The sequence below is a fragment of the Aedes albopictus genome, chromosome 3, assembly GCF_035046485.1.
Source record: "Aedes albopictus strain Foshan chromosome 3, AalbF5, whole genome shotgun sequence".
Taxonomy (NCBI): domain Eukaryota; kingdom Metazoa; phylum Arthropoda; class Insecta; order Diptera; family Culicidae; genus Aedes; species Aedes albopictus.
The window spans coordinates 206,630,092-206,647,010 of NC_085138.1; the positions used below are offsets into that span (position 1 = coordinate 206,630,092).

Sequence of the window (16,919 nt, forward strand, 5' to 3'; positions counted from 1 at the left end):
GTGTTGTTTATTGTCGAATGTTTGTACTGTTCAGTCTGCAGAGGCCGCAAAGTCGAAGACGGTGTAATTGTGTTTAAAAAAAATCCTGATGGAACGCGTATATAAATTTTTGGATGAATTCCTTTAAAAAAAATTGCTGGAGAAATCCCAGAGAAATTACTGAAGGAATCCTTAAAGAATTTCTGGAGGAAACCCTGACGAATTCCTGGAGGATTCCCTGAGGAATTCCTGAAGAAATCCCTGAAGAATTTCTGATGGAATCCCTGAAGGAAACTCTGAGGAACTCCTGGAGGAAACCCTGAGGAATTCCTGAAGGAATCCTTGCGGAATTCCTGAAGGAATCCCTGCAGAATTTCTGAAGGAATTCCAGCGGAATCCTGAAGGAATCCCTGCGAAATTCCTGAAGGAATCCCTGCGGAATATTTGAAGGAATCCCTGCGGAATTTCTGAAGAAATTCCTGCGGAATTCCTGAAGGAATCCTTGCGGAATTCCAGAAGGAATCCCTGAGGAATTTCTGGAGGAATCCCTGAGGAATTTCTGGAGAAATCCCTGAGGAATTCCCGTGGGAATCCCTGAGAAATTCCCGGAGGAATCCCAGAGTAATTCCTGGAGGAATCCCTGAGGAATTCCTGGAGGAATCCCTGAGGAATTCCTGGAGGAATCCCAGAGTAATTCCCGGAGGACTCCCTGAGGAATTCCCGGAGGAATCCCTGAGGAATTCTCGGAGGATTCCCTTTGGAATTTCTGGAGAAATCCCTGAGAAATTCCTGGAGAAATCCCTGAGGAATTCCTGGAGGAATCCCAGAAGAATTCCTGGAGAAATCCCTATGGAATTCCTGGAGGAATCCCTGAAGAATTCCTGGAGGAATTTCTGAGGAATTCCTAAAGGAATCCCAGAGGAATACATGGAGAAATATCTGAGAAATTCCTGGAGTAATCACTCGAGGAAGCCCTGAGAAATTCCTGGAGGAATCCCTGAGGAATTCCTGCAGGAATCCCTGAAGAAGTCCTGTAGGAATCCCTGACGAATTCCTGGAGGAATCTCTGACGAATTCCTGGAGGAATCCTTGACGAATTCCTGGAGGAATCCCTGAAGAACTTTTGAAGGAATTCCTGGAGAAATCCCTCAGGAATTCCTGGAAAATCCCTGAGGAATTCTTGGAGGAATACCTGAGGAATTCTTGAGGAATCCCTGACGAATTCCTGGAGGAATCCCTGAGGAATTCCTGGAGGAATCCTTGCAAAATTCCTGGAGGAATTCCTGAAGGAATCCCTGATGAATTCCTGGAGGAATCCCTGAGGAATTCCTGGAGGATTTTTAGGAGAATTCCTGGAGGAATCCCTGAACAATTTGAGAAGGAATTCCTGGAGAAATCCCTGAGAAATTCCTGAAGAAATCCCTGAAGAATTCATGGAGGAATACCTGAGGAATTCTTGAGGAATCCCTGACGCATTCCTGGAGGAATCCCTGATGAATTCCTGGAGGAATCCCTGACGAATTCCTGGAGGAATCCCTGACGAATTCCTGGAGGAATCCCTGAGGAATCCCTGAGGAATTCCTCGAGGAATTCCTGGAGGAATCCCTGAGGAATTCCCGGAGGAATCCCTGAGGAATTCCTGGAGGAATTTCTGAGGAATTGCTAAAGGAATTCCCAGAGGAATTCATGGAGGAATCCCTGAGAAAATCCTGGAGCAATCACTCGAGGAATCTCTGAAAAATTCCCTGAGGAATTCCTGGAGGAATCCCTGTAGAATTCCTGGAGGAATTCCTGGAGAAATCACTTGAGGAATTCCCGAGAAATTCCTGGAGGAATCCCTGTGGAATTCCTGGAAAAATTCAAAAGGAATTCCTGGAGAAACTCTGAGGAATTCCTGGAGGAATCCCTGTGGAATTCCTGGAGGAATCCCTGTGGAATTCCTGGAGGAATCCCTGTGGAATTCCTGGAGAAATCTCTGAGGTATTCCTGGAGGAATTTCTGAGAAATTCCTGGAGGAATCTCTGAGGAATTTCTGGAGCAATTCAAAAGGAATTCTTGGAGAAATCCCTGAGGAATTCCTGGAGGAATCTCTGAGGAATTCCTGGAGGAAATTCTGAGGAATTCCTGGAGGAATCTCTGAGGTATTCCTGGAGGAATTTCTGAGGAATTCCTGGAGGAATCTCTGAGGAATTTCTGGAGGAATCTCTGAGGAATTTCTGGAGAAATTCAAAAGGAATTCCTGGAGAAATACGTGAGGAATTCCTGGAGGAATCACTGTGGAATTTCCGGAGGAATCCCTGTGGAATTCCTGGAGGAATCCCTGTGAAATTCCTGGAGGAATTCCTGTGGAATTCCTGGAGGAATTCCTGTGGAATTCCTGGAGGAATTCCTGTGGAATTCTGGAGGAATCCCTGTGGAATTCCCGGAGGAATCTTTGAAGAATTCCTGGAGAAATCATTGAAGAATTCTTGAAGGAATCCCTGTGGAATTCCTGGAGGAATCCCTGTGGAATTCCCGGAGGAATCTTTGAAGAATTCCTGGAGGAATCCCTGAAGAATTCTTGGAGAAATCCCTGTGAAATTCCTGGAGGAATCCCTGTGGAATTCCTGGAGGAATCCCTGAGACATTCCTGGGGAAACAATGTGGAATTCCTGGAGGAATCGCTGAAAATTTGCTGGAGGAATAACTGAAGAAATTTTGAAGGAATTCCTGAAGAAATCCCGGAGAACTTCATGGAGGAATACCTGAGGAATTCCTGGAGAAATCCCTGAGAAATTCATGGAGGAATACCTGAGGAATTCCTGAGGAATCCCTGACGAATTCCTGGAGGAATCCCTGAGGAATTCCTGGAGGATTTTTAGAAGAGTTCCTGGAGGAATCCCTGAAGAATTTTTGAAGGAATTCCTGAGGAATTCCTGGAGGAATTTCTGAGGAATTCTTAAAGGAATCCCTGTAGAAATTATGGAGGAATCCCTGAGAAATTCCTGGAGAAATCACTCGAGGAATCTCTGAGAAATTCCTGGAGGAATCCCTGTGGAATTCCTGGAGGAATCCCTGAGGAATTCTCGGAGGATTCCCTTTGGAATTTCTGGAGGAATCCCTGAGAAATTCCTGGAGAAATCCCTGAGGAATTCCTGGAGGAATCCCAGAAGAATTCCTGGAGAAATCCCTATGGAATTCCTGGAGGAATCCCTGAAGAATTCCTGGAGGAATTTCTGAGGAATTCCTAAAGGAATCCCAGAGGAATACATGGAGGAATATCTGAGAAATTCCTGGAGGAATCACTCGAGGAAGCCCTGATAAATTCCTGGAGGAATCCCTGAGGAATTCCTGCAGGAATCCCTGAAGAAGTCCTGTAGGAATCCCTGACGAATTCCTGGAGGAATCCTTGACGAATTCCTGGAGGAATCCCTAAAGAATTCCTGGAGAAATCCCTGAGGAATTCTTGGAGGAATACCTGAGGAATTCTTGAGGAATCCCTGACGAATTCCTGGAGGAATCCCTGACGAATTCCTGGAGGAATCCCTGAGGAATTCCTGGAGGAATCCTTGCAAAATTCCTGGAGGAATTCCTGGAGGAATCCCTGAGGAATTCCCGGAGGAATCCCTGTGGAATTCCCGAAGGAATTCCTGAGGAATTCCTGGAGGAATCCCAGAAGAATTCCTGGAGGAATCCCTAGGGAATTCCTAGAGGAATTCCTGGAGGAATCCCTGAGGAATTCCTGGAGGATTTTTGGGAGAATTCCTGGAGGAATCCCTGAAGAATTTGAGAAGGAATTCCTGGAGAAATCCCTGAGGAATTCCTGAAGAAATCCCTGAAGAATTCATGGAGGAATACCTGAGGAATTCTTGAGGAATCCCTGACGCATTCCTGGAGGAATCCCTGATGAATTCCTGGAGGAATCCCTGACGAATTCCTGGAGGAATCCCTGACGAATTCCTGGAGGAATCCCTGAGGAATTCCTTGAGGAATTCCTGGAGGAATCCCTGAGGAATTCCAGGAGGAATCCCTGAGGAATTCCCGGAGGAATCCCTGTGGAATTCCCGAAGGAATTCCTGTGCAATTCCCGGAGGAATCCCTGAGGAATTCCTGGAGGAATTTCTGAGGAATTCCTAAAGGAATTCCCAGAGGAATTCATGGAGGAATCCCTGAGAAAATCCTGGAGCAATCACTCGAGGAATCTCTGAAAAATTCCCTGTGGAATTCCTGGAGGAATCCCAGAGGAATTCCTGGAGGAATCCCTGTAGAATTCCTGGAGGAGTCCCTGAGGAATTCCTGGAGAAATCACTTGAGGAATTCCCGAGAAATTCCTGGAGGAATCCCTGTGGAATTCCTTAAGGAATCCCTGTAGAATTCCTGGAGGAATTCCTGTGGAATTCCTGGAAAAATTCAAAAGGAATTCCTGGAGAAACTCTGAGGAATTCCTGGAGGAATCCCTGTGGAATTCCTGGAGGAATCCCTGTGGAATTCCTGGAGGAATCCCTGTGGAATTCCTGGAGGAATCCCTGTGGAATTCCTGGAGGAATCCCTGTGGAATTCCTGGAGAAATCTCTGAGGTATTCCTGGAGGAATTCCTGGAGGAATTCCTGTGGAATTCCTGGAGTAATCCCTGTGGAATTCCCGGAGGAATCTTTGAAGAATTCCTGGAGGAATCCCTGAAGAATTCTTGGAGAAATCCCTGTGAAATTCCTGGAGGAATCCCTGTGGAAATCCTGGAGAAATCCCTGAGACATTCCTGGGGAAACAATGTGGAATTCCTTGAGGAATCGCTGAAAATTTGCTGGAGGAATAACTGAAGAAATTTTGAAGGAATTCCTGAAGAAATCCCGGAGAACTTCATGGAGGAATACCTGAGGAATTCCTGGAGAAATCCCTGAGAAATTCATGGAGGAATACCTGAGGAATTCCTGAGGAATCCCTGACGAATTCCTGGAGGAATCCCTGAGGAATTTATGGAGGAATCCCTGACGAATTCCTGGAGGAATCATTGGAGGAATCCCTGAGGAGTTCCTGGAGGAATCCCAGAGGAATTCCCGGAGGAATCCCTGAGTAATTCCTGGAGGAATCCCTGAGGAATTCCTGGAGGAATACCAGAAGAATTCCTGGAGGAATCCCTAAGGACTTCCTAGAGGAATTCCTGGAGGAATCCCTGAGGAATTCCTGGAGGAATCCCTGAGGAATTCCTGGAGGATTTTTAGGAGAGTTCCTGGAGGAATCCCTGAAGAATTTTTGAAGGAATTCCTGGAGGAATTTCTGAGGAATTCTTAAAGAAATTCCTGTAGAAGTTATGGAGGAATCCCAGAGAAATTCCTGGAGAAATCACTCGAGGAATCTCTGAGAAATTCCTGGAGGAATCCCTGTGGAATTCCTGGAGGAATCCCTGAGGAATTCCTGGAGGAATCACTCGAGGAATCTCTGAGAAATTCCCTGAGGAATTCCTGGAGGAATTCCAGAGGAATTCCTGGAGGAATCCCTGTAGAATTCCTGGAGGAGTCCCTGAGGAATTCCTGGAGAAATCACTGGAGGAATTCCTGAGAAATTTCTGGAGGAATCCCTGTAGAATTCCTGGAGGAATTTCTGTAAAAATTCAAAAGGAATTCCTGGAGAAATCCCTGAGGAATTCCTGGAGGAATCCCTGTGGAATTCCTGGAGGAATCCCTGCGGAATTCCTGGAGAAATTTCTGAGGAATTCTTAAAGGAATCCCTGTAGAATTCATGGAGGAATCCCTGAGAAATTCCTGGAGAAATCACTCGAGGAATCTCTGAGAAATTCCCGGAGGAATCCCTGTGGAATTTTTGGAGGAATCCCTGAGGAATTCCTGGAGGAATCACTCGAGGAATCTCTGAGAAATTCCCTGAGGAATTCCTGGAGGATTTTTAGGAGAATTCCTGGAGGAATCCCTGAAGAATTTTTGAAGGAATTCCTGAGGAATTCCTGGAGGAATTTCTGAGGAATTCTTAAAGGAATCCCTGTAGAATTCATGGAGGAATCCCTGAGAAATTCCTGGAGAAATCACTCGAGGAATCTCTGAGAAATTCCCGGAGGAATCCCTGTGGAAATTTTGGAGGAATCCCTGAGGAATTCCTGGAGGAATTCCTTGAGGAATTCCTGTGGAATTCCTTGAGGAATTCCTGGAGGAATCACTCGAGGAATCTCTGAGAAATTCCCTGAGGAATTCCTGGAGGAATTCCTGGAGGAATCTCTGTAAAATTCCTGGAGGAGTCACTGAGGAATTCCTGGAGAAATCACTGGAGGAATTCCTGAGAAATTCCTGGAGGAATCCCTGTAGAATTCCTGAGGAATTTCTGGAAAAATTCAAAAGGAATTCCTGGAGAAATCCCTTAGGAATTCCTGGAGGAATCCCTGTGGAATTCCTGGAGGAATCCCTGTGGAATTCCTGGAGGAATCCCTGTGGAATTCCTGGAGGAATCCCTGTGGAATTCCTGGAGGAATCCCTGTGGAATTCCTGGAGGAATCGCTGAAGAATTGCTGGAGGAATCCCTGAAGAACTTTTGAAGAAATTCCTGGAGAAATCCCTGTGGAATTCCTGGAGGAGTCCCTGTGGAATTCCTGGAGGAATCCCTGTGGAATTCCTGGAGGAATCTCTGAGGTATTCCTGGAGGAATTCCTGGAGGAATCTCTGAGGAATTTTTAGAGAAATTCAAAAGGAATTCCTGGAGAAATCCGTGAGGAATTCCTGGAGAAATCACTGTGAAAATTCCGGAGGAATCTCTGAAGAATTCCTGGAGGAATCATTGAAGAATTCTTGAAGGAATCCCTGTGAAATTCCTGAAGGAATCTCTGAGGTATTCCTGGAGGAATTTCTGAGGAATTCTTGGAGGAATCTCTCAGGAATTTCTGGAGAAATTCAAAAGGAATTCCTGGAGAAAAACGTGAGGAATTCCTGGAGGAATCTCTAAGGAATTCCTAGAGGAATCACTGTGGAAATTCCGGAGGAATCTCTGAAGAATTCCTGGAGGAATCATTGAAGAATTCTTGAAGGAATCCCTGTGGAATTCCTGGAGGAATCCCTATGGAATTCCTGGTGGAATCCCTGTGGAATTCCCGGAGGAATCTCGGAAGAATTCCTGGAGGAATCCCTGAAGAATTCTTGGAGAAATCCCTGTGGAATTCCTGGGGGAATCCCTGTGGAATTCCTGGAGGAATCCCTGAGGTATTCCTGGGGAAACCCTGTGGAATTCCTGGAGGAATCGCTGAAGAATTGCTGGAGGAATCCCTGAAGAACTTTTGAAGAAATTCCTGGAGAAATCCCTGAGGAATTCCTGGAGAAATCCCTGAGGAATTCATGGAGGAATACCTGAGGAATTCCTGGAGGAATCCCTGACAAATTCCTGGAGGAATCCCTGAGGAATTCCTGGAGGAATCCCTTAGGAATTCCTGGAGGAGTCCCTGTCGAATTCCTGGAGGAATCCCTGAGGAATTCCTGGAGGAATCCCTGAGGAATTTTTGGAGGAATCTCTGAGGAATTCCCGGAGGAATCCCTGAGGAATTCCCGGAGGAATCCCTGAGGAATTCCCGGAGGAATCCCTGAGGAATTCCTGGAGGAATCCCTGGAGATATTCCTGAGGTATCCCTGGAGGAATTTCTGAGGGATTCCTGGAGGAATCACTCGAGGAATCCCTGATAAATTCCTGGAGGAATCCCTGTGGATTTTTTGGAGGAATCCCTGAGGAATTCCTGGAGAATTCTTTTAGGAATCCCTGAGGAATTCCTGGAGGAATTCTTGGAAGAATTCCTGGAGGAATCCCTGACAAATTCCTGGAGGAATCCCTGACGAATTCCTGGAGGAATCCCTGGAGATATTATTGAGGAATTCCTGGAGGAATCCCTGAAGAATGCTTAAAGGAATCCCTGAGAAATTCATGGAGGAATTCCTGAGGAAAGTATGGAAGAATCTCTGAGGAACTCATGGAGGAATTCTCCCAGAAGTTCCTCCGGGAAACTCTTTCAGTAATGAATTTTTCTAGGAGCTCCAAAGGGAATTCCTCCAGGAGTTTTGCTGGGACTTTCTCTAGGAATGTTCCTAGGAGTTTCATGGAGAATTCTTGTACGATTCATCGGGTATCCCTCTTGGAGGTCCGCTTGCATTTCATCGTGGAGATTCACTGGTAATTCCTCCAGAACCCTCATTGGATATGTTTCTATTGGAAATTTTTCTACGGTTTGTTACTCCGGAAATTCACCGGCAGTGCTTTTGCAAATATCTCCAGGATTTCTACCGAGAATTCCTCTAGTAGTTCGGTCTCTAATTTCTTCAGGAGTTTCAGTGGCAGTGTCTCTGGGAATTCTCTCACAAAAGCTTTTACAAAAATCATCGCGGAAGTCCTTTTGGACATTCTTCCGAAACTTCTACCCGTGGAAAACCGTCATCAAGGTCCTGCTGCCGTTGATGCTGCTGCTGCTTTTGTACTGCAGCTGCTCTTGTTGTAGTCGGTTCTACAAACAAATGGAATAATTAAATAAAAACGCAATGAAAAATGATAAAAAACTCACCAAAATTTTTGATTTTCAAAGCGAACGACGACGACGGACGGCGACGAACCACAACAAACAACAAACGTCAAAAATTTGGAACGGGTCGATTCCCGTTCCAAATGCTGCGAGAAATGAAACAACGTGTAGAACAGTTTTATTTTTTTTAGACCAAAACTGTTCGAAAATAGAATTTGAAACGTACCGGTGGAAACTCGATTGTTCTATTTAACTCGGTTTGGTCTATTTAACTGTCAAAATTTAGAATGGAACGCGACCGCTGAAAACGACCTAACTTAATTGCCTTCGCCAATAGTTCCACAACAAGTTCTATATCTTTCCTACATATTGCACACAAAAACCGAGCGAAAACACCTTATATTTCTCATAAAATATCATTTGAAATCTCTATCAAATTATCCTACACTGAGACGATTTTCCGTATACCTTTTATGTGTGAACCTACATATTTTTTTTACAATTTGTCACCACAAATGAAAACTATGTTTTAATAACATAAAAGTTTAAAAAAATCGCAAACATAAAGCTTAAGTTTGAAATCCAATAGAAATCATAAATCCAATAAATAAAATTTATGTGTGGCTGTTATAACAATTATTGGTTAGTAGAGCATAGGTTTTATGTAATATTGTTAATGAAAATTATAAGTTGAAAAATAACTGCAAATCCATTGTTTTTTTTTTATTAAAATAGTTTTAAAATATAAATAACAAAAAATTTGTACAATATTCTGCCAATGGCCGGTGCTGATCGTGGAAAAAGCAGCCTGCTGGGAACTGTTTATTATATCTCCGGTTGGCTTCACGATGTCACGTCACCGCAATACCGAGTTTGTATTCATTGCGACTAGGTCGTTACAGAATTCCTCATACCAGCGGTTCCGTTTAGGGCTCCCATCGATAGGGCTCCCATCTACTCAGCCTAGAAAATCAGGACATTTCATGTATTTTCTCGAAATTTCGGAAAACTCATCGGATTTGTTAAGAAATTGTTAAATTTAGGGCAAAATCAGGACATGTCCTGCCAAATCAGGACGGATGGTAACCCTAGTCCGATTCTTTTTTCCAATCGGTGATGACTGCTGCCAGGAATGCTGCACTCAGCGAAAAAACTAGCGAAATTCATCGAAATACCTTATGAAAATTTGCTATAACTAATTCTTATGGATGGCATAAGAATACCTTATGAAAATTGATCGTGCTTGCTATGATAAATTTCATAAGATAGACTTATGAAAAGAACAAAAAAATCTCAAAATGAAGCAGACTGGATTCGATCCATGAACGTCGGGATCACCGAGCCCGTGTTGTATCCACGCGGCTACCGACGCTTGAGAATATCATGTTGCTAAACATGAATAAAAGCCAAGCTGTGAGACGATTTTACGTCATAGGGTGACCTTATGAAATTCATCCGAATCATTATGAATTATTTGAAGGCCGTTTCATAAGTTGGGCCTTATGGAAATATTAAGGTTATTTGGCTGAGTGTGCTATCAGGAGGACGTCTGAATCATTATCGTAGTCAGATTGTTTTCTGAGCCAGCGATATTCTTACCGAAATACCTGACTCCCGGTCAGCGGAGGAATCGTTTAATTTGTGTGTTGTTGTAGTTGTTGCGTTGTTACCGAAGTTTTTCCTAATGCTCCAATATCCGTATGCGGGCAACTACTTTTAGTTTTGTTGCTGGGCAATAGAATAGCCATGCAATGATGTGTTTCCTCTTTCCATTCACGGGCCAGGAAGGAACAGTTTCTGGTAGACTAGCTGGGTCCCATGCACATTTTTCGAACAGCTCTGAAAAACAAAACAACGTCAACAACGATAGAAACATAAAATAAATAAAGGATTCATCAATCTTACCGTGAAAATGCCTACAAAATGCTGAAATTTTGTGGAATGGGTTGTTTCCGTCCATTCCCGGTCAACCATTTCACAAATTTCGTTAAAGTTCTTTACCAAAATATAAAGAATAACGTCGACTATTCCTTACTGATTATTACTTTACATATATTCAAACAACTTCATCGATCGATAACGAAACTTGAAAAATGTCCTTTATCGGTCAAAAGATAAAAACCTTTACAGAAACGTAACTTAATTTCGTTAAATTTCATGTTGTCGCTTGAACTTTGGTTTTCTTCGTGAATATTTATCGGAACATATTCAATTTCCGATATCAACGTAACTTTGCATATTGATCGAAGAACAAAGATTAGTCACGACACTCCTTTACCGTTCTGTTCGGTATCGTTGGGTGAAGCTGAGTAAAGGTGTTCTGATATCTCATATGACAGGAGCAATGCTTTGGTTTTGCTCGAATTAGAAAAAAAATAAAATGAAACCAAGGATAAATTAAGACGGTTACTCCTTGGATTTCTCCGAGCTCGAAAATACAATGGAAAATGGTTCCTAGGTCCGGATTAGGCCACAGCTCACCGGATTGCTCCCCGGGACAGCAACATCAGTAGAAATACATATTGGTAGGTATTCTGGTCATTTTATTGGCAGTAGGACGCCACCGCCCGAAATCCGAAACGTAATTACAAAAATGTAATTTCGACCTATCTAGATTCAATAGACACGATTAGGGGCCCATATAGCCGAGGCGGTAAACGCACGGGTATTCAGCATGACCATGCTGAGGGTGACGGGTTCGATTCCCGGTCGGTCCAGGATCTTTTCGTAAAGGAAATTTCCTTGACTTCCTTGGGCATAGAGTATCTTCGTGCCTGCCACACGATATACGCATGCAAAATGGTCATTGGCAGAGGAAGCTCTCAGTTAATAACTGTGGAAGTGCTCATAGAACACTAAGCTGAGAAGCAGGCTTTGTCCCAGTGAGGACGTTACGCCAAGAAGAGGAGAGGAGGACACGATCGGTGAAGCACTAGATTTGTAGTAATGAGCTAAATTGTTGTATGGTAAGAAGTTGAATTCTCCGTTTTTGCAAGGAAATCGTGCAAAAAGCGTGGGTTTTATGATTTCTTGCCTAATTTGATGCTGTTTGAGCAAAACTTTGGAAAACTGTACCGATTAAGGGACAAGAAATAGCCAAAACAACAACACATTTTTCTAAAGTTTTGCTCAAACAGCATCAAATTAGGCAAGGAACCCACGCTTTTTGCACGATTTCCTTGCAGAAACGGAGAATTCACATTCTCACCATACAAAAATTCAGCTCATTACTACAAATCTAGTACTTCACCGATCGTGTCCTATTTATTCATCATGAAAAAAATGGGATTTAATGTGCGCTTTAAAAATCGAGTTTTGCAACGAGTTGCAAAACATTTTTGCAATGAAAAACAAATCACTAGAATATGATCATTTCTATCAGTACCATCATGCTTCGCGGTGGTTCGATGGGAACAGTCATGTGTTCTATCATGCTAGACACTAAATTTTGATCAAGCAAGTTGTACCATAACCGTGACATTTGGCAAGCTCTTGCCGTGACAACTCGGGTGGTGAATCAAACAATTGTATTATGATTCATAATACAACCGAAATCAGTTGCATTATGAATCATATTGCAATTGTTTATCATGCTAGACACTAAATTTTGATCAAGCAAGTTGTACCATAACCGTGACATTTGGCAAGCTCTTGCCGTGACAACTCGGGTGGTGAATCAAACAATTGTATTATGATTCATAATACAACCGAAATCAGTTGCATTATGAATCATATTGCAATTGTTTGGTATAGTACGATAAACTAGTCAGTTGTGATACGGCAAGTATAAATCAAATTTCATAGTGCTGAGTTGCAAAAAGATATTTAAAATCCCTTTGCGTCGTGTTTTCGGCAGTTTTTGTTGAATGGTAGGTACATCCTTGGAGGTGCATCACACAGCTCAGTGGAGAGCTAGGTATCAACTGGTAGGTAAATGGAAATAAATTGTAAATATGTTATACCTAGATTGAATAAAGGAGAGGCACTGAGCTGGTAGCGATATCAGTCAGTGCCTGGGTTTGGAGAACAAAGCCTCGCCTGTGTTTTCATTTTCAAAAGGTTATGGGCCCAGGGACGCCCTGGTGGTGGTTCGGGAAGCGAGGAGGTATCCAAGATACGATGAGGAGGCCAATACCCGATGAGGTGTCAAGATGCGATGAGGCCTGGTGCCAATATTCGTTGAGACAACAAGATGCGGTGAGGATTGATAGCCTTATGGGACCTGCGCTGGAACCAAGTGGCAGAGGGTGCTGGCTGATCGATGGACGCTGGAGCTGGATGGCAGAAGGTACTTGAGGCGGAAGACGCTTCGAGCCAGGAGGAGCTTGGTAGCCTCTGCAGACGTAGCTTGGAGCCAGGGCCTGGTAGCAGAGTCTGCTTGGAGCCAGGAGGAGTCTGGTAGCTCGGTTGCTAAGGAGGAGCTCGGTAGGCTGGAGGAGTACGTGGCCAGGTACGCGTCGGATCTGAGAGTGTGTGATGAGGAGGAGTGTTGAATGGTAGGTACATCCTTGGAGGTGCATCACACAGCTCAGTGGAGAGCTAGGTATCAACTGGTAGGTAAATGGAAATAAATTGTCCAGCAGGCAACTCAGCAAGCTCCCACGTACCATTTTCGGCGTGCGATTTCAGTTCACTCGCCATTGCTGCTCTCCATTCGGCGCGGGCTTCACAGGATACAGCTTCCTTCAGGTTCCTCGGTTCCACTGCTTGCGATACAGTTCCCGCCGCGTAAGCCTCTTCAATCAACCGGACGGGTGGTTTCCCTTTGTTGACACGTCCGGATCTGCGCGCCACCGACGGTTCATCCGCTAAATCGTCATCAGCACTATCATACAGTGTCGCGTTGAGGTCATCACCATCGGCATCGGAATCAAGATCCGCATTCAGTTCCTCGGGCGGGGGAGTTGGAGCAAGTGACACTATCACTACTCCTCCTGACGTGGAAGGATCCTGTTTGGTCACCTCTTCAACACCACACTTCTCGTCGAACTTTGCGTCCTTGCTAATCACGACTCCTTTCGTTTTCAGGTTCACGAAGCGATAGGCTTTCTGCCCCTCCGCGTAACCAACGAACACGAGCTTTTCCACCTTATTGTCCAGCTTTCGCCGCTTCTCCTTCGGGATGTGGACGAATGCTTCCGACCCGAAGACTCGAAGATGATCATACGCCGGCTTCTTCCGATACCAAAACTCGTAAGGCGTGGACTCCACAGACGATGATGGCAAGCGATTCTGCAGGTAATTTGCAGTCGAAATCGCCTCGCCCCAGAACACCTTCTCCAGTTTCGAATCCGCCAGCAGACACCGCATCATTTCAACGAGGTACCGATTTTTCCGTTCGGCCACCCATTCTGTTGCGGGGAGTACGGAGCCGTCCGCTGATGAACAATCCCGTGATCTGCAAAAAACTTCTGCAACGACTTACTTGCATATTCGCCGCCGCCATCCGATCGAATGACCTTCGGATAGCGCCCAAACTGGTTCCTCATCATGGCGCAGTACTCTCGGATTCGGTCCTCGGCCTCCGACTTCGCATGCAACAGGTAGACAACCGTGTAACGACTCTAATCATCCACCATCGTCATGAAGAATCGACTGCCGCGCACCGTCGGCTCCTCCATGGGACCGCCCAAGTCCGTGTGCACCAGGTCACCCACGGCAGATGCTCTCGAACCTGACACTTTTGGGAACGATTCTCGGCTCAGCTTGCCCTCGCAGCAGGGGCCACAAACGGACTTCACGTTGCACTGATCCACCTTCAAGCCACTCCCCAGATCGTTTCGAAGAATCTTCTGCACCGCTTCCGTGTCACGATGCCCAAGTCGACGATGCCACAGGTGTAGGCAGGAGACTCCGTGATTCGAGTTCGCTAGCATCACTTTCTCCGGAAATCGCTTCAGGTGATAGAGCCCACCTTTACGTTCTCCTACTAAAAGCACTTTTTCGCCTTTCAGGGCTCTGCACCCACTCTTATCGAATGCAACTTGAAACCCCAAATCAGTTATTTTACTCACCGATAGGAGGTTGGTTGCGAGCGATGGTACGTGGTACACGTTGTCCAGCGAAACGTTCATGCGACCTCCGTCCCCATTCACGGTCACAAGCCTGCTGCTTCCTACACCGGCCGACTTGATGCATTGGCCATCAGCCAACGAGATTGACGAGTGCTTCGATTTGTCCAGCTGCTTCAGGATCGACGCGTCGTTTGTCATGTCATCCACACTTTCTTCCGCCTCCGCGGCAATGTTTGCGTTCTCACTATTTTCTTTGTTCTTTTTGTCCGCTGCCCACTTCCTGCAGTCTTTCCGGAAATGTCCCTCCTTCTTACAGTAGTGGCACAGCTTCACTTTCTTCTCACTTTTGTCATTTTTGCTTCGACTCTTTTCACCGAGTCCACTAGACACCAACGCCTTTTCTTCTTCCACCCACTCTTGCGCGCGCCGCCGGCCTTCGTCCAGCAGCTTTCCCTTGACGAAGTCAACCGTTAGGTCCGCGTCCGGCCGACTTTCAAGGGCCACGATCAAACCGTCGAACGATTTTGGCAAACTCGACAGCATCAAGGCGACGAAAGACGGATCCTTCATCTCCTCCCCAAGCGCAATCAACCGCAGCCGTAATGACGTCAGCTGCTTGAGGTGTTCTCCGATGTTTCCCCCCTCCGGAATCTTGGTGGCAAACATCTGGCGCATCACGTGTATTTTGCTCGAAAGGGACGAACGCTCGTGGTACCCTTTCAGAGCGTCCCACATCTCCTTCGATGTTTCCGTCTGCATCACGTGAATAAGTTGGCTGTCGTCCAATGCCAGACCGATCAGAGCCCTCGCCTTCTCGTCATTCGCGAGCCACGCGGCATCAGGGGCCGTCGGCGCTGCTTCCGTGACGACCTTCAGCACTTTTTCACGCGACAACAGCAGCTGCATCTTGAATTTCCATATCGTATAGTTCTGATCACTCAGCTTCTCGATCGAGACGTGTGATTCCGCCATCTTGTTTCCGAACAAGCACGATCGCGTTTACTACCGACCGACTACCGACGTTAATTTCCCAAAATTCACTTTTCCACTACCGAACCGCAAAAACTTGATCTTCCCGCGACTCTCTGGGCCAATAACCTCTTGGATTTGAGATTTGCAGCGGAAATGAAAGACCAGTTTTAGTTCACAACGAGAAAAGATAATTTAATTAACGTAACGATCCGTACAGTAAAACGTCTCACACACTTCTGATATAAAATGGCGCCACGCGCAAGCGTCGTCGTCTTGGTCGTCGTCGTCGCTTCCGCCTGCTAGCAGTGCTGCCACCTTTTGACAGCATAGAGACCTTACGATGAATAGAGTGGCGCACAGCAGTTGTATTCACAACAGTTTTGTTCTCTTCGTCACGGGAGGTTTTTAGAAACCTATTGAACTCCAAGTTGGCCTCAAATCCTTCCAAAGTAAGCTGAATGATATGGCAATGTTTCAGGCATTTTGGCCGACAAAAACCCTCCACGACGGATAGGACAAACCTGCCAATAATATACCGCATTTAGTTCACCACTGGACTGCGCACTCAGTCTTCATAAGTACGAAAAACGTAAATAAAAGTGCGCGATTGCATCTAATCAATTTGATGTCTTCGGTGCACTATTTCTTCAATCTATGCTGAATAAGTGCTCTGAAGACACCGAGTTTATTTGATACAATAGCGATCTTTTATTCGCGTTTTCGCACTTGTGAAAACTTGTGCCTGTGCGATAGTCCAGTGGTGAACTAAATGCGCTATATCCAACGTCACCCTATTAGGTATTCAAAATAAGTCGTGTTTAGAAGTACACCACGAATAAATCTTTTTATATTTAGAATTATGAGTCAAAATGTTAAATATTCGATGGGCGAAAAGTCCCAAAAAAATGACCACGTGGTTTATGGACAGCCCCTAAGGAGCTTTTACCCTACCAAAATAAAGTTCTAAAAATCTGAAAAAATCATAGCGGCTCAGAAAAAGGTGCTCTTTTGTTTAAAAATAAAAAAATATATTGAATTTTTCGTAATTTAAAAACCCAATTATGGAAGGACCGGGTTAAAATAAATAGAAACTTCAATGCAAATGTACTTTCGACTTCCAAATCAGTATGACAAATTTCCAAAACTATCAACACGGTGCCTTTTTGAAGGCTTTTAATCTAATGTAAAAATTTGATTGTCCCAAACCCGATGTGAATATTTTATATTGACGATCCGTCGGCTATAGGTTATCATTTTCTTTATCATCGTCTCCATCCGTAACCAAACGTTTTACAATTTTATCGTTCCTAAGTGTACATGTTTCTTATAAAATATTTTCTGCCGTTTCAAAAATGTATTTATGAAGGAGGTGAAGAAACCCAAACACTGCAATTTGCGGCTTAAGCCTGGCTTAGCGCTGCTAAGCCACCTCAGAGCATCGCTTAAAATAAGCCACACTTAACGTAAACCGTAGCTTTATT

The 16,919-nt window shown here is 44.8% G+C and overlaps 1 protein-coding gene across 1 annotated transcript in view; it reads left to right on the forward strand.

The window, feature by feature from the left end:
- LOC109432765 (lipid scramblase CLPTM1L) overlaps positions 1-16,919 on the forward strand; it is a 205,525-nt gene that overhangs the window by 3,810 nt on the left and 184,796 nt on the right. The gene's annotated exons all lie outside the window — the stretch shown is intronic.